This window comes from Apteryx mantelli, chromosome 3, assembly GCF_036417845.1.
Source record: "Apteryx mantelli isolate bAptMan1 chromosome 3, bAptMan1.hap1, whole genome shotgun sequence".
Taxonomy (NCBI): domain Eukaryota; kingdom Metazoa; phylum Chordata; class Aves; order Apterygiformes; family Apterygidae; genus Apteryx; species Apteryx mantelli.
Window position 1 is genome coordinate 30020785 of NC_089980.1, and position 18717 is coordinate 30039501.

General features: G+C 39.0%; 1 long non-coding RNA gene across 1 annotated transcript in view; it reads left to right on the forward strand.

Moving 5' to 3' along the window:
• The first annotated feature begins 7745 nt into the window (after positions 1-7745).
• Positions 7746-18717, forward strand: part of LOC106490392 (uncharacterized) — a 54251-nt gene continuing 43279 nt past the window's right edge. The window contains exon 1 of the long non-coding RNA XR_010883867.1: positions 7746-7828. This is a non-coding gene — a long non-coding RNA (uncharacterized lncRNA). The remainder of the gene's footprint in view (positions 7829-18717) is intronic.

Genomic DNA, 18717 nt, shown 5'->3' on the forward strand with positions numbered 1-18717 from the left:
TAACCAAACTTGACTCACAATCCTAGAATGTCTGATTTCATGTATTAATCATGTAGGCAACAACTACCTAATGCGGTAAGAATTTTGGGTATTGCAAACTTGGGCCTTAAATTAAATCACATCACTGTTGCTGTGAAGATTTTATTTTGCTGAGCAATTTTATCAGGACTTTGAATGGTCTTCCTAACCTATTCAGTCATTTTCTTCTGTGTAGCAGCTCTTTCCTATTGCGCTTCCTACCAGTGATTTTTCTTCTCTTGATCTCTTATTCTTTTTCTTATGCTGGGTAAAAGAAACGGCAGACTGGGAAACATGTATCAGTGTAAGTATATGGCTTCTATAGCACTGGAGTCGTCATTACTTCCTTCCTCTTTCTGGAAAACCAGTTTCTGCATACAGAACTTTAAATCTGGTACTGTACTAGGTTTGAAGCAGTTTGGATGAAATAAGAACTATAAAATGTTTTCATAGAACTACAACCCATCTAAGGTACAAACAACATTCTTGATATTCAGAATATTTACTGAAATATGTAGTTTTCTTCTGATTAAACTGTGTCAGTGCAATTCCTTGATCTGGCTAAGAGGCAAAATAGAAATGCCATAATTCAGATCCCAGAATATCTTGGAGACAATTTTCAGCTCTAGCTTTGGCTTCTTGTGAAGCTTTGTGTGAGTCATTTAATTTCTTTCTTGATACACTCTCCATCTGTAAAATGAAGAAAATACATGACACTTGCACAAGGAAGTGGGAGAATACATTCACTTGTGTATCTGAGATTTCCAAAGACAGTTAGCTGAGTTAGATATCCAGATCCCTTTCAAAGTCATTGGAATCTGGATGCTTATCTCTGAGGTTGACTTCAGCTGGCAGGGACAGAGCTGCCCTGGGTGTCTTGTCATTGACTTGGTTGAAAATAGAATCAGGTGGAACTTCATCTACTGAAATGCTCACGTTTCAGAGATAAGAATGAGTGTGGGTGAGTAAAATTTCTCTGTAGCTTCTCATTATTTTCCCTCTGTGTAAGAAATCCATTTCTCCTTGCTCTGAGGAGCAGGTGTCTCTTTTTGCCCTGTTTTTTTTTTTCATTTCTGAGAAAATAAGATATGAGTTGGAATTGGAATAAAATATACAGGTAGGACTAGCATGGCTTTCTAACTGGCAGGTCAGCTATAGCAGACTATTTAAGCTGTTGCTATTCCCTCTTTTTGTTTTGCAGTATTGCTGCATAGCATTTAGCTCCAGACTTTCAGAAGGTATTTTGAGTACTTGGAGTTTTTTGTTCTCAGTCAAGAGCACAGACTGTATTCCTGATTTTCAGTAAGTGCTGAACACCTTCAAGCAGACACCCAATATAATGAGTCCTCTTTGAAAACCTTAACCTAATGCTTTTCTGCAAAACCTTGTGGACCAAGAGCAGGAGTGTGATAGTTTTGTGATCCTTCAGCACAAGAAAAATGAGGTGTGTCAGAAAAGCTGTAGTGGAAAAGGAACTTGGAAAAACAATCTGTGGGGCAAAGCTCTAGCTGCTGACTCTTCTGCCTTTCAGAGTTCATAAACGTTGGGACAGCAGACATTTTAAACACTAATTTGATTTCATAGGCATCTTCTGAATTCTCCATGTTTGGTTTTCTTTCTCTTTAGGGAAAAAGTCAGTAATATCAGCAAAGCAGCAGCATTTCTTATTTATATTGTGTGGGGTGAACTTGGCAAACAACCTGCCCAGTTAACCTGTAATTGTTGTTCAGAGACCCAGCTTTGCTGCTGAATATCTGCATGTTAATAGTAAGGGATGTATGCCAGAGTGTTTTAATTCCTTAGAATATTAAACTAACTTAGTGTTAATCTGTATGCTGTTGTACAGAAAGCAGAAGAAAAATAACAATAGGGATTTTTCTTTTTCTGAGATTCAGTTTATAAAGGGTTATCCTCTCTCCCTTCTTTGCAGATAAATGTGGTTGAAAGGCGTCAAAATTATGGAAAAGGCCAGATGATACAGCTGAAAGCTGACAGAGCAGAGTCCATATCCCTACCTGCTCCCAAAATATGCTCTATAGGAGTCTGACCGTATCAGGGAAGAACTCAGTTCCGGGATTGAGACAGAGTTTCCCAAATCATGAGTGTCCCTCTTAAGTGGCTGCAGAACAAGAGCAGACATTTCCTCTGCGTAATAAACTAACATGTAACTTACAATATATGCTCATTTTAAATGATAGGTACCATGGGAGTTCTTTTATTAATCAGTTCAAGTTCTCTTTCCTTGGAAGCCCAAAGCCACTAGAAATTCATTCCCCCTCATTCACACTTACCATGCTTTAAGGGCTGTTAAAATTTAGAAGACTGTTTGCCCCAAAAGTGATGAAGGCCCCAAATGAACTGACTGATACAAAGAAAAACAACTCCTGCTCTCCACCCCCATCCCAGAGCAGCCCAGTGTAGTTCAGTTACTTACTGATGTCACTCAAAATCCCTCAGAGTTCTGTTTTGCCAACAATAGGCTCAGTGTGTACAGAGTTGTGGGCCTCTTTGGCACCACAGCTGCAGGTCGTAAATACAGTTCTGGAGATTAAGATATTAAATTGTCCCTCTTTGGTGGCTGCAGAACAGCGCCTGAAGTATTGCACCCTGCCTCTGAGGCAGCGTGATAGCTCCCCAGGCTGTCGGGTGACCGCGTGGAGCACACTCAAAGAGCTTCCAACATGTGGATTAGCTCTTCTCAGAAATGACATTTCTGCCATTTCCTGTGTTAGCCAGAGAGCGTTTTGTATGCTGTACTTCCATTTCCTGTAGGAGACTCCCTAAAGTTGGTTAAAGTAGTTTGTTGAGTATGAATTTAGTGTACATAAGGATAGGTATCTGCCTTAAGAAAAGTGCTGGTCATTTTGTGCAGAACAAGTTGCAGTTGGAGCACCAATCTGTGCTCGCATTTTTCTATGGATTTATAAAATAGAGAAGGGGGGCATTTGGAAAAAAACACTTGCATCAGTGCAAAGGATGGGAAATGTATTTTCCTGGGTCCTAGTTAACACCTTGCTAGTACTTACTTTCAGACTCATTATTTATTACATTTTAACTGTTTTTGTGTAGAGAAGTTTTGCTTTCCAGTGCCCTTACTATTGAAAAAATGTGCCTCCCTCACTGTAATGTTTGACAGCATTTTAAAAGTGAACTGTAGTTGCAGAAATTTTTTCACCAGAAGCAATAATTAGAACGTGTCAGAATTTTGGACCTAGGACATTTATGTTCATGTTCATCAATCATTTTTCAAATGTGTATCTCCAAGAGACAGCAGACTTTTACCATATAAATTCAACCTCTGCAAGAGAATGCTAGAGCCAGAAAAGCATAATTGATTGAGCTTGCCTGTGCTTTCTTCAAATGTAAGGATTGCTCTTGGTTCAACATTTTGTCAGCAAATTGTGGCTGAGTAATTAATTGTCTGCCTCAATTACTAAGTATCTGGAATTTATAAATCTGTCAGGAAAGCATTTAATATACAAATCTCTGAATGTTACTAGAGTTCCTTACTGTTATCTCTGTGTAAGCTATGGATGCTAAGAAATGTCATCTTAATGATGAGGGAATTAAACCTGTTAAAGTAGATTGCTTGACTGTAAATTAGCTTGTTTTGGCACTTGGTGCTTTAGGACCAAGGGTCAAATTCTTTCTTACCCTGGAACTGGAAACACACTAACACTCACCTTGCCCAACTGCAGTGGGTTAATTGAGCTGGTCACAATTTTGTGAGCAACTGTGCATAATGACTTTTGGGGACAGGTCTATTAGTTGCTTTTATCCGATAAATTCCTCACTGCTTTAAAGGTAAGGGTCCAAAAACAGTAGAGGGTACTTTGGCTTTAGGAGTATGGCATGCAGTCCATGAAGATTTCCCTATTTTTCCCGTAGATTTCCTCAGTCCCCTTTGTTATGCTGATTCAAAATAAGATTTGCCAAAAGCAAAAAAAATAAAGTGACTACTGAGTTGTGATGTCCTTTAGTGGAATCATTGCTTAAGACTATTTTCAGGAAACTGCAGTAATTGCTAAACTTAGCACTAGTTCAAAATCATCTCTCACCCTTTGTGGAAATAGAATGTAACTGGTGTGTGTATGTATGTGAGTATGTGTGTATATTATGTTCATATTAAAAGATTGGTGAAGGATGAGGATTTCAGACTAACAGGCACAGTACAGGCAGTTGTCATGTAGGTACTCAAGACTACTTTGTCACAGCATCCTAATCTCAGTTACAGGGAACTGTCTAGTTACAAAGAAGGCAGTTTTTCAGGCTTAGTTTAGTCTCTTCATTGAGAAAGTCTGCGAAGATAAGATTTAGTCGTACCTGCTTAAATGGTGGTTTTGTGATGAGAATGCCTATGTTTTATGAGTAGAACTACATGAAAATGAAAAATTTTGTAACAAAAGTTCCTGTAAATGGGAGAAATCTTTCAAATGATTACTTGTAAGGAGAAATCTGTAAAACATGGCATGTGTGCCTGCATGTGTATGTATATGTCATGTAATTCTCTAAAGCTGGATATTACATATCAGCAGTATAAATGGCATGATGCGTATTTGTGTGGTGGCCAGAAAATCACTAGAGATTTTCCTACTTACAGTTCTCGTGAGGTAGCATCAGACATTGATAAAACTGAAAATATAAAGAAAGAAAAATTGATGCAGCTTTCAAGCTTTTAAAAAATATTTTTGGAATTGTGTGGGGCCTCAAAACTTCAAAAGACTGTAAGACAATCTGCAAAGCCTGGTATCATAAAACACTAAATTTATCCTTATGGTCTCAGTTTACGAAAACATGGAAAACCTTCTATTTGGACCTGAATCTTAGTGACAGGAGTGGAATTAAAACTGTTTAAAGTTAGTTGTGTGCTCACAGGGCTTCTCTAAGTAGGAGTGCATGACTAAACAGTGGCCCATGTGGATGGATTGCTAAAAAGTGGCCACTAAACAGTAGTTCATGTTCAAATCAGGGACCTCATCTAAAGCTCATTTCTGCTAATGTGATCATGTTTAGAAATACCTTATGTGTCCTATTGGAACCAGTGATGAGGTACTACTAAACATAGGTAAAATAATAAAATTCTGTCCCTTAGGCAAGCATATGTTCAATGTGTGTCTCGGGATCTTATTAGAGAATGCTACTTGCCTGGCATTTCCAAAGTCTGTGAGACTCCCTCTGCAACATTTGATGAAGAGTTACAGATGTGCCATTCTTGGTTCTTCCATAAGTCTGTTACAGAGAGTTTTCTTTGACTCATGTTTCTTCTTTCACATCCAAAATGCATCCTGTTACAACCTTTTCTTCAGTTCAGTTCACCAGTGTTATTTCATAGTTTATACTCTTTCCACAGACTGAAATTTGGGTCTACCCACAGAAAAAGTATCTGTACAGGAAAAAGCCAGAAGCCTCTTCAGTCTTGCACCATGGTATGCCAGGCTTGTGTTACCTTCCCAAAAGATTGGATGGGAAGTTCCTGTCGCTATATCTCTATTGCACAGGACAGTGGGGCTTCATGTACGTGTACTAACATCCCTAAGATCACGGCCTGTTCTGCCATGGCCACGCACTGGTTTTGAGAAAAACAGTTCCTCAGCATGCTTGGTTATGTGGATGAAAAGAAAAAAAGGCATTGTGGATGTGTCCAGCAATATTATGAAATATGGGATTTTTTTCTCTACCTGTAGTGCTTCCTTCCTTTCTTTGAAGATTCTGTAACACAAAAATCTTCCTTTCTTCTTCAATTACTAGGAAATTTTATAAGAGTATACAATTCTGTTTCTCTAAAGATATGGGGTTGAGTGGTTTTACAACATTCCTTTAGAGCTAATGATGGTTCAAAGTTGTTAGCAGTGACAGAACATTTATTTTAGAACAAGCATATATAAATATTGAATACTTTTATGGAGAAAATCATAGCTTATGGCTGTGGTACAAAGTATTACTTTGGATGGGATTATTCCAGATTCTTGACACACTTCATCCAATTAATTTTCATTTCCAACATAGTTATTGTTATTTAGTAATAATTCTATTAATCAGGAAGTGTATTTGTGATGTAGGCCTGAAGTATAGCAGTTTTGAGATGTTTAAAAGCTCATCCCTGTGGGCTGGGTTTAGATCACTAAAACACACTTTCTTTGTTGTGTAAGTCACGTTTAGCATAGTTAGGCAAAGTGCTAAGGATAGGACCTTCTCTCCACCAGAACAAATATTTACTTGGGGCAAATGAACAATTTCTCAGTTACAGGAGTTTTCTTTAGTGTCCATCTTGTAAAGGTAAATAGGAGCTATTACAATATTTTATTTGGAGTCAGAAGACCTCTCACATCAATGCTACGTTTTCAGAATGATTCCCTGATGTCAGGCAAGGAGTATCATGCAGGGATGGAGGAAAGTGAAATGAATTTATTTGCAATAATCCTTATTAGAGAAAAGCTCTTGACTTTGCCAGGAGGAAGTGAAGATCAAACATATATTTGCTTCACAAAAAAGTAGCTTTGTTTTTTTGCCACCCAGGTGTCTTGAAATCTGAATGAAATCTTCATTCCCAGTTGACAATATGTGACACGGAATATCTTTTGTGACAGAATGTCTGAAGGGCTAATAATCTTGTGAATTTATTATCAGCAATAATAAATTAATTCTGGAACTGTTAGAGATCCTCAGTAATTTTATTAACTTGAATAAAGAGTATTTGAATGGTGTAGATGATTTATGAGATAATACTAAATAGAGTTGTTTGCTCACAGAGTTGTTTCTAGTTCTTAAGGCTATCAGTTGTTTGCTGGTCTGGACCAGTAAAGTGCTAAAAGCTAAATACTGTGAAATGTTAGACTTGATGAAAGATATGAGGAAAGAAACTGTTTCTTTTGCCAACACTGTGGTCAACAGCAGTGCCCTGACCTGATTACTTAAGATGATGTTTTTCCTAAATCTGTCATGAATCAGTAACTATCAAGTTTTGCAATACTCAGTGAGTCTCTGGTGAATAGCAAAAAGATTTGTTATTGTAGGTTGGTATTTTCTAAAAAGAAGTGTTCAGCTTTTGCATCTGCAAGCTCTATACAGTATATTTCTCCTTTTTGCCAGGAGAACTGTAGAAGGCCACAACAAATCTCGTGAAGAGTTTCACAAAGTGTGAGGAAAATTCAGTCTGGCCTAATCTGGATGTGACATGTCTGATGTCTTTTAAAATAAACTTTCATTTCAGTTGTGCTTTTACATTCATCACTGGAAGATATCCAGTTCAAGTATTCACTTGTAGGGCTTGACTTATAGGGCTTCTAATAGGAAGAGGAACTTGTAAAATGTATATTAGCAGAGTGTTCTCATAATATTTTAATAAGGTACTCTGAGAAAAATTTCCCCTTTCAGTTGCACTGAATGCTGTGTACCAGTGTTAGGTGTGCTGTGCAAGGGGTAAGAAGAGGGACTAGGTCCCTGAATGAGGTTGGGAATTCAACCCGTGCTCCCCTTCGGTATGGTGGCATAATATTAACAGCTGGCTTTGGAGCCCAGGTAGTCCTTGCGTTTCATGGCTGAGTTCTCTGAGGAATAAGGGATCAAAATTAGGGGAACTTTTCAATTAAATGGAATGAGAGATGTGGTAACAAAATACATTGTCTTTTAAATCATTAAGAAGAAAGACTTTTCTAGATGGGATAGTAAAACCTCTGTGGGGCTTATCTGAAGGATGCTTTTCATTTATGTCCATGCAGATCCGTGGTCAGAGCCCAGTGGAACCTGACCTTCCTCTGAAGCTGCATGTGAAGTTGCTGTGGAGTCTGCACTACCCCTAAGCTTATAAAAGGTATGCAGCTGAGTACGAGGACAGTGGGACTGCCCTCCCCATGTGGGAGTACTCTTGTGATCTGACTGACAGCAATCATTTGTTGGCTCAGGGTAGGTGAGCCTTAGAGAGGAGAACATACGAAGAGGCAAATGTAAATGCAAATGTTGATTTGAGGGCATAGTCTAACACTGGTGAAGATTTATATGGATGACAGGGATGACTTGATAGCGCAAAAGGGAAAATGGGAACCAGCCAGTTCCTTTCTGGTGAAAATTGCTTAACATAGATCTGTGGTTTTAAGTAAACGTGCACATTAAAAGAATGCTGACCTTTAAAAACATGGTTTTCAATAAATTGCTATTGTTGCTGTTTCAAGCATATGGACTTAAAAGCAGCACAGAATGCTGTAAGCCTAGGAGATAGGGAATGTACTGTGGAAACAAACAGAACCCTGGCAAAATAAAGTGATTTTTCTTGAATGGGGTGCTCTCCATTTAAAGTCAATGCAGCATAGTTCCTTCTGAAGTAAAGGAGTATTCCATACCTCTCAAAAAGAATTGCATGATAACCTGGAGATTTAAACGGAAATCACTGTATTTTGCTTTAAAACAAAAAAGGTTTTTATAAGATTCTTGAACCCAAGTTATATATCATAGATCCAGGATTTAGGAATGTAAGGAAATCAATTCTCCTTTGAGCTAACGAAGAAGATCTGGAAATATAGAGCTGCCCTCTAGTGGCAAAATGGAAGTATGAGGTGTATTTGTCTCTGTTGCTTTACATTGGTTGAAAAGCAGAATGTTTACTGGAATGCAAACAAAAATGTGCAATTTTTTTTAAAGGTATTCTTTAATTACAGTTCAAATATCAGACAAGATGAAATATTAGACTTAGAACACAGGCATAATGTTCTTTGGGTAGACTGTATTTTCACAATTCTCATACCATTTGATATAGAGAAGAGCTCTACAGACTATATCCAGAGCTTGTTCCAAAAATTCTCAATATTTTAAGGAAGTTGGCGTTTGGAGTTTTGTTTCAGCTCATTTTGGGAAGAGGAATCGTCTCTGAAACTGTGTTGTATCTTCAGAGCTGAACTTTCCCTAGTCTGGAATTGTTAAAATTGATGGCTTTGTCCTAGATTGTTCTCTGCTAGGTGGAAAATTTATTTTCTGTATGGCTAGATTAATCCTCTTCACTTCTAGTTTGTGTGGTCTTCTGTTCTAGTTCATGAAGAAGGGAATTGTCACAGATCAAATGAGCCAAGATTATGGATCCTCTGAACAAACTCAGCTTAAAAAGGGAAGACAATGTCTCTGTGGAGAATGCCAGCATATTATAGCGTAATATATGCAATTAAACTAATTTTCCTTTTGTTTAAGCTGGGTTAATAATCTTTTTCCCCATTTAGGTCAGTTTACTTATGTAAAATTGGCATAAATGAGAAAAGAATCAGTGTAAATTATCTAAATGATGTAATAAGCTATTACATACAAACATTGTGTCCTTTGTGAGGCTTTATTTGTTGCTTTGTCAAAGCAATTAACTAACTCTCTTTAATATGGTTATTTGGAAAAGTACATGAGTTTCTGTAATCACCACAAAAGTGTTATTTCATGTGATGTTAGGAAGAGCTAGACTGGTTAGTGAAGATTAAACTTTTCTGTGCTGGTACAGTATTTTCTGAAGCTGCTGCAGTATGTTCATCTCTTGTGCTAAATGTGTTGCAATTTGGTTAAACAGAAGGTTGGGTAGAATGAATGATTCGGGAAAAAATCTGAACACTTCCAGCTTGGCAAGATCATGAATTCTGAATCTAATAATTTGTCTTAAAGTTCAGGTTCTAGGAAGGACAGTCTGTTTCAGGATCCCAACGGGTACACCACAAGGGAATTGGGGAATGGCTGCATTTTTCCTGTGTACTTTTTGAGATGACAATGGATATGTGCATGGGGGATGAGTGAGACAAAAAAGAGAAGGGTTTGAAAGGCACTTGTGAAGAAGTTTCTTTGTGTGTATTAATATCAGTGTGGATAAAAGAAGAAGTAAAGAGAATATTGATTGCACACAGTGTTAATCAATGCTTACTGCCTGTGCCAAATCTTCAAAAGATTAAAATGAGAGGAAAGACGTCTGCCCAGGGAAGTCAATGTAATAAGCAGAGTCTGAGGAATGTTGATGAATCAGGTTTTCCTTTATCCACACTTACCAGGTACATCTCCCTCCTATTTATATTTCTTAATACATCTTTTGTTTTTCTCTTGATAAATGTGATGCTTCTAGAAAGCAAAAATTAATCTCTTGTGGTGCAGAAGTGCTGGAACTATGAACAGAACTATGACATGTTACACATGCTGGAAGACATGTGTACATGTGCATACATACACACACACATGCACAGAGCACATGCAGCTGTGTTAGGGGCTTTACAGTAGCACCTCTATATTTGTCTCCATGGGTTCTGTAGAGGCTTCTCTGTGCTAAGCTAGGCAAAGCAGGTTTGGAGAAAGTTGACAGAATAGGTAGATCAATGGGGCTCTGTTCTGTGTGTACCTCTTCTTACATGATGTGAACCAGAATTACCAAAGATAATGGTGTGCTCCAGTTTATATCTGGGATTAGGAGCTAGAGAGACTCCATTTTAACATCAGTCTAACTTAGCTTTATATCTGGCAAGTCAGAGGTAGGTCATGGAGGGCCACAGAGTCAAAGACCTCTCTCCAGACAATCCTGACCTTCTGTAAATTCCTATAAATGAGGCAAAATCTTCTATTCCTCGGAGAAGATCCAGGGGTAAATACTGTTTTCTTTACTCTTTCCCATCTGTCTCATCACCCATGCCAAGTACCCTCCCCAGGGATCAGCACCTCTCATTGATGAGGGATGAGGGGTTTGTTTGGGGTATCTTACACAAAGGAAAATGGGTGCCAGAGGAGCAAGTAACTGCTTTGAGCTTAGGAACATCTTTACCTTTCATCAAGTCTTCCAGAACTACTCTGAGGCTGGAACACAAAGTATTTGCTTGCTCCTCTGGTGCCAGTTTTCTTTGATGTGGGATACTTGACAGAGATTATAATCTTCACCAGACTACCTGTGGAGGTTAATTTACCTGAGAACAACATTTACAGTATCCTTCAGGCATATGGTAGAAGCTGCAGCTGTGGAAATCTCTAGGGAAGTTCATGTTTTCCCGTAGCTTCACAGCCAAGAATATAACTTGCCTTAGATTCCCAGCAAAGACACGTTCTTGTTCAGGCATTCAGTGGGGAGTGTAACCTCTGCAGTGGACCTCACTATAGTTCCAACAATAAAAAACTGTAAGCATCATGTACTATGATTTGTTTTCTGAAAGGACTTGGCAACTTTTCATGAACACTAGGTATCTGTCTAATTGAAATTGCAAGTTCTTCCAGCTGCCCTGGGGAGCTTGCAAGTTACTTGAACCTCATTCTTGTTCCCATGGAAGTTACAAGATGTAATTGCTTTGCCAGCAGAGCTGGTAAATTCCAAGAACCCCAGATACTGGATTCACAGAAATTACAGCCCTGCTGGCCACACTGGTCAAGCTAGAAATGTTTTTGAGTTTCATGAGCCATAGCTGTTTCTACATGTAATTTACAAGTTCCATTTGTGAATCTACGTAAAGGACCTTGGCACAAACAGCCAGAGTTTTTGGTGGTTACAGTCTCAGCCAGCACAGTGCATATGCAGGACTTGAAGAAGTTACAGATGTTTTTTCAGCAGAGCTTGTAGACCTAGTGTAGACCTAGTGATCTCTGGGCAGAGTCTTTTCAAGGTAGTCCAACCTGTTGATCTACCAGAGGAGATACTACTCTCATGATCCTCAAAATTCAGGGATGAGATACAATCAGTCACATTGTGAAATGACCTTGTACTTTCTGTTGAGTCTAAAATTAATGATTCATGGGAGTAATAAATTCTGCCTCTCAACTGACGAGTTTGGAAGCCTCTCTATAATGTCTTGCTGTGAAGCAGGATTGGAAATACAGAAGTCCCGATCTCACTGAATGAGAATATGAATTCCAGGGGTCTTTAACGGAAAGATTTAGATGACAAAAGCGTCTATCTTTTGTTGGAAAGTTTTCCTCTGGTAAGAGACCAGACATGCTGTGTTCAGATGGCAAGGAGGGAGATTTTTAGTGTTAGAAAGTTAGGGTGAACGGGGTAAAAATTGGACTTTTCAGTGAAAATTTTTTTATTGTCTTACCCTAGTGTTTTGTCTCACAGAACTTAGAAGTTCCTTAAACACTTTCATATCAGTTGTAATACTGCATTTGGAAAGAAATAATACTCCAGTTTTATTACCATATCTGACACTTGAAAATCTCTAGCAAAAAGAAGACAAAAATACTGAGCCTTTCTTATGAACAGCATGCTGTGTATTGCAATGATAGTTTGGATCAGGGAATCCTGTATATACTTGACATCTTTGAATTCTACCATTTCATGACGTTTGGAGTCTGGACTTTGCAACTTTAATATTTTTTCAACGTTATTTTTTGTGTATGTGGTTATAGGTATTCATATATCATATAAACTGATACAAACTAGTAGAATATATCACATGTACAGAAGTAGTACAGCTGCCAGAATAGATTGGAAAATGATAGGAGAAAAAGAGCAGGTACTGAAGATTGAGAGAAGTTTGTAGAAGGAGTAAGAAAAATTAGTCAAAAGAAACATTATTTTATATCTGATAAAAACTTGCAGAGGTCAAAGCTCTCAAGTCAGCCACCATCCCTTTCATGACATAGAATAAAATTCCTCACCCGGTTACTTAAAACAAAAAATGCTGTGAAGTGAGTCTATCCGTTTTTTCAACACCTGCTGTGCCAAAGAAAAATTGATGTCCTATGTTATCAAACATTATATCCTTTATATTACTAAATATTGTAAAGAGAATAAAATTATATATCTGCAGGCTAGTTACATAAAAACTTCAACAACAACAATGGCAAAATCTCTCCTCTAATTGAGAGAGAAGCTGCTTCTCCCCCTTCTCCCCAGTGCTCGCTAGTACAGAGAAAAAGCTGTAGGGGGATATGCTTGCACCCTATCACTGTTCTGTAAAAGATGAGAGGCTTCTGTGGTGGGACAGTAGTCTTGATAACTCTGTCAAAATCAGGCTATAGCTAAATTTATCAGTGTGGGTCCAAGTTTTCTATCTATCAGTTATTAAACTTGCAAAACAGCTTCAATTATAATCCATTGTTTTTGTTTACACCTAGTTCCATGAAAAATCTGCTTTCCTTGGTGAGGTTTTCCAAATTTGGTCACCATTGTCAGTCCAGAACTGGACCCAGCACTCCAGATGCAGCCTCACCAGGGCTGAGTAGAGGGGGAGAATCACCTCCCTTGACCTGCTGGCAATGCTCTTCCTAATGCACCCCAGGATACCATTGGCATTCTTGGTCACAAGGGCACATTGCTGCCTCATGGTCAACTTGCTGTCCACCAGCACTCCCAGGTCCTTCTCGGCAGAGCTGCTTTCCAGCAGGTCAACCCCCAACCTGTCCTGGTGCATGGGGTTATTCCTCCCCAGGTGCAGGATCCTGCACTTCCCTTTGTTGAACTTCATGAGGTTCCTCTCTGCCCACCTCTCCAGCCTGTCAGGATCCCTCTGAATGGCAGCACAGCCCTCTGGCGTATCAGCCACTCCTCCCAGTTTTGTATCATCAGCAAACTTGCTGAGATTACACTCTGTCCCTTCATCCGGGTCACTGGGGAATAATTTGAACAGGATTGGACCCAGTATTGACCCCTGTGGGACACTGCTATCTACAGGCTCCAACTAGACTTTGAGCTACTGATCACAACCCTCTGAGCTCTGCCATATGGCCAGTTCTCAATCCACCGCACTGTTGGGTCATCTAACCCATACTTCCTCAGCTTGCCTGTGAGGATGTTATGGGAGACAGTGTCAAAAACCTTACTGAAGTCAAGGTAGACAACATCCACTGCTCTCTCCTCATCTGCCCGGTCAGTCATTCCATCATAGAAGGCTCCTTTAAACTAGCGGAGGTAGTAAGAGTGTCTTCAGGCTTTGAGAATATTACCTGTTTGTTCCACTCTAAGACGACTTTAGTGTTGGAATCTATCAGATTTCTAACACACGTTTTCAACCTCTTTTTTTTTGCAATAGAAATCTCTGCTGATGCAATGTTTAGCTTTTTACAACTAGGATTTTCATTCTTAACTCAGTTTTCAGCAGCATTTCGTATGTATTATGTATTAAATTGCATATACTTTTTTGTACCCCTATTTGCTGATACATGCTTACTCTGCAAAGGATGCTTTCTGAATAGAGGTAGGTGCCTGAGAAAATACAGTGGCAGAACTGGAGTCTAAATGTACAGTTTTGTATTTATTGTTGATTATATGAAGTGTATGCCACAATGTGTTTATACTTCAAATTGCCAACTGTGTAAAGGTGTTATTGCAGTTACATACTTCTATATAGGCATTTTCATATGTATGATATTACCTAAAGCTGGGTCTTTGTTATCAAGCAAATGATGAGAAAGATAGAAAAGGAGGTTGCTGACTGGATCTGCATTTTTAGTTTCTTCTTTGGTGTTCTTTTTGCAAAAGTAAGAGTATTATTGCTGTGGTGGTTTCACAGTATTGTGGAGAGGTCAAAAAAAAAGATCGGTCTTATAAAATATTCCGTAAATGCTTCCATCATAAAGGTCTGTCCTCTATTAGCTGTCACATAGGTTGCTAATCTTTCCCCTTCTCTAAAAAAGGGGATGCAGTAACATATCTTTATGTCAGAGTTGTTTTTGTGTCAATAGTCTCTCATTCTAGGTCTGTGCATTAGCTTAGTTCAGTTGTGTGCCAATTATGTAATCTGTGGCCATCTTCTGATGTAACTCTTTCTTCAAAATGTTGTGGGCAGTCATTTTCTGGGTGGCTGTTCTGCACATTTTTTCCATTATATTAGTAGTAAAGTCAATTGGCAGTTGTGAATCTTTTTTCTTTGATTGGCAACTCTTCCTCTCTTTCATAATTAGTGATTGAATAGAATTTGCTGGAAAGAGCAAGAGGGCAGATCTCCTGTGATTTTAAAATTGGACTTGATGTGCCTGACACTAAAGTTAATTTTGTCAAAGCTATTGATGAATAAAACTTTCCTCATGTTCTCCCTTTTTGATTAAAGTTAACTCCTACTTTACAAGCTTATTACTCATCTTGTATATATCTCAAGTATAATGGTTGCAACTGTTGAGAGAGTAATTAAACTTCAAAGCTATGTTATTAAAGGCTCAGCAAGAACACCCCAAAGCAGAAGAATTTGCAGTTAAGGCTATACAAATCCATCCTTAACTAGTCCACAGTGAGTAGGGATTATGTAGCACAGTAATAGCATTTGCTGTTCAGAGGACCCCTGCAAAATCTAGACATAATGGAAAACACAGAGTACAGCATCTGGCTGAATATTCCAGGATTATGATCTGGGTTTTCTTTATTTCTTTTAATAGACATGGCTTTGCCTTAAAGGGTGTAGCTGAACTTCATTTTAGATAAGCAAGAATCTTCAGTCCAGGATTTTGCCTTGACAGTCATCTGTAAAAAATGTTAGCTGATGTTTCATTCCAAAATAATGAACAAAAGGTTTGATTCTGCTGTTAGATCTAGGTTTATGAATCAACAAAAAGTGTATTAACCTATTTGTGTGGGTGGCTAACTGCAGTGTGTGCCCCAAGCTGTTGCTCCATCAGGACTGTAGAGTCATCCAGAAGGGTGGACAGCTTTATGAATCTTCCCTGACTGTGTTGAGAAATGGTCCAAGTGGGAGGTGGATTGACTAAAACTAGGGAGATCATAGACCTCCGTGCTAGTTACTCATACCCAACTGTCTGAAATTGGCATCTCTGGAGCACACTTCTCGGGTGTAACTTGTTTCATGAGCTTGATGGAATAAATATGGCATCTAAACATCTCCAAGTATGCAGTCAGGGGAGAGGGGGGGCTGTCATTTAAAACATCTTTCTACTTGCTGAATTACTTGGGCAGAAATTCAAAAGATATGTAAACTTCCCTGAAAGACTTCTTTGTGTCCTTAAAGTAGAAATTACAGATTCCCTTTTTCGATACAATAACCTGTTTCACCATAGATAGTCACCTTCTTTTCTTTTCTCTTTGCTCAGTCCCTTTTTTTTTTTTTTTTAACTTTTTCCTATTTCTTTTTCTTTTTCTTTTTCTTTTTTTTTTCGGTTCTGCTTCCTATATCCAGCTCATGGAAAGCCATGTGCTGTTTGTTAAGGATGTAGACTCCATTCAGGCTTGTTCTGCAAGGGTATTGACACTGTACTGACACTTCTCAGCTCCTTGTCAGTAGAGGGTGTCAGCAGAATGGTGGGACAGTGTGGGTAAAATGTAAACAAGTTTTTAGGAATAACATTCATTTTATGCATTCATACACAGCTGATGGCTTTTCATACAAGGTAAAGCTTGAAGGAAGCTCTACTGAACTGAGGTACAGAAAGAAGTGATTCTTCATACAATGCGTAGTCAAATTGTGGGATTCCTTGCTACAGGTATTATGGATGCTGGAGCTTACATGGGCTCAAGGGGATACTGGACAGGTTCATGAAAAACAAATCCATTAGGGATACTAAATGCATTGGAATTTAGGCCTCAGAGCCTAAGCCATAAGCCGCAACCTGTTGGAGGCAGGAAGAACATTTTGGGAAATACCACTGTTTTTGCCTTCTTCTGGCACCTTTTCTTGGTTACTACCAAGGGTATTAAATGGATCTTTGGTCTGACACCAGTATGATCATTTTTATTGATAGGAATGCCTGCCTCAGATAATTTTTATATGTTTTCCTAGGAAATACCAGTATGTTTTTTATTGTTTCCCAAATCAATGAGAACAAAGTACGAGATTCAACATCTTAGTATTTAATTGAGGGATTATCGAATGTTTCCTGCTTCTTCCCTCCTCATTTTTCTCCCAGGTCATATTCCCTGTCATAAATTGATGTCGGGCTTTGTGGTTAGCAAACCTGGAGCATTGCATTTTCACACTCTCCACTGGCAGAGGCAGGATCAGGGAGTGGGAGAGAGTAATGGAAAAGTTGCTTTCTCTCTGAGATGACAAAGTTTTTCCAGGGCAAGAATTATAGGATGTTCACTTAGCAGCGAGCGAAAGGTAAGTGAGGAGAAAGATAGTTAACACCATTTTTGTGGCTGTCACTGCAGGCTGATTAGACAGTAGCTGAGCTGGGACAGGAGTGTGGAATGGAAGGGGAGAAAAAAAAATTATGGAAGAAGAGTGAAGGGCCCCTTTTTGCTTTCTTACCTGTTTCCAGTGGCTTTAGTGAAGATGCTCAGAAGCTGGCCCTAAGCATTCAGCAAGGAGGAGGGAGGCAAAGAAGTTATGGAAAAACAAAGTGAGAAGAATCTGTAGTTGCCTGCTAGTGAGGAAGCTGAAGAACTTCTGAAACCATCTTCCCTGTGTTTTCACTGTGAAATGCCACATTCAAAGAATGTTTCCAACTATATGTCTTTCTGTTTGGGTATGTTTGTTCCTATCTTTCTGTAAATTATCTCCCAGAGAGTGCATAGACATTATTGGGTTCTGAGAAGCTCAGAGGTTTGTTTTCACTGTAAAGCTGTTCCCCTCCCTCTCTGAATCAGCTGAGTTCCCGTGCGGGGAGGGTCCTTCCTCACCCACGTAGATTAGTTGATGTCTGTAGGTTGCAGATACTCTTTGGCCAATGCTGTGTGCTGCAGCAGCGGCAGCCATGGCTTTTCTCTGCTGCAGCAAATGTTGCCTCTTAATGCTGCCTCCCCTGAGGGATCATTAGCAGGGTGGAGGCTATTTTCTTTCCTAGAAACAGGAAGAAAAGGAGAGGATGAGATGGGAGGCCTAAAACAATCTAGAATTAGATTACAGTGCGAGCTCAGTGACATCCACTCCTTCCAGTCTTCCCACCCACTTGCTCTCTCACAGCATTTCTATTTAGGCTGCATGGGATCTGATGATACCTATGACACCATGCTAATTCCATGGCAGTTAACTGGGTCCAAAGCAAAAGCCCAGGTCCACCACTCCTAATCCCCAGTGCTCTGAAGTTTGGAGTATAGTTAACTGCATGTTGCACTGCACAGGTGACTTGATATATCTAACAGGCCCAAAACCCTTGGATTTCAGAGCACTTCAGAACTAGAATCAAGGGATGTAATCACCTTGAAGTCTACTCAATTAAAATTAAACCTAAAAGTTATAATAAATTTTGCAGCTTTTGTTTTAAGAGCTGCTTGTGCAAATGGCACACTTGCTCTAAAGGGAAAGGAATGAAGTAACAATAGCAATTTTTCTAATCACTTTAACTTTGTAATTTTGAGCATAGGAACAGTCCTACTCTATCAGGCCCCAGGTCCACATATTCATGTCTGATATCTGGTAGTAAACAATGATGCATGCACAGAGGAAAAGAAATAGCAGAGGAGATGTATAGAGTCAGCCTTCTCCACTGAGCAACAGTTTGGGTATTTAAGTGGGAGGTTGAATCTGGACATTCATATCTAATAATCACTGATGGATCTGGCCTTAAATGTGCTTTCGAATGCATTTCTGGTTTTGACCTCCGGTGCACCTTGTAGCAGTGAGTTCTACAGCTGAAATGTGGGTTGTGTGAAAATCCAGGCCACCTGGTATTTGAGCTGAGAGCTGAATCTGCAAACAGTAGCAGGACTGGTGCTTTAGCTGTTAGTTGTAACAACATTTGCAGAAGGAAGCATGATTTTTAAGTTCATGGAGTGCATTAACATTTAGCATAACTTAAAGGTTAATGCTCATTTAAAAAAAAGAAATAGCTTGTTAAAGACAGAACAAAGAAAAGTAAAAGGCAAATGGTTCATGTAGAACTAACCAA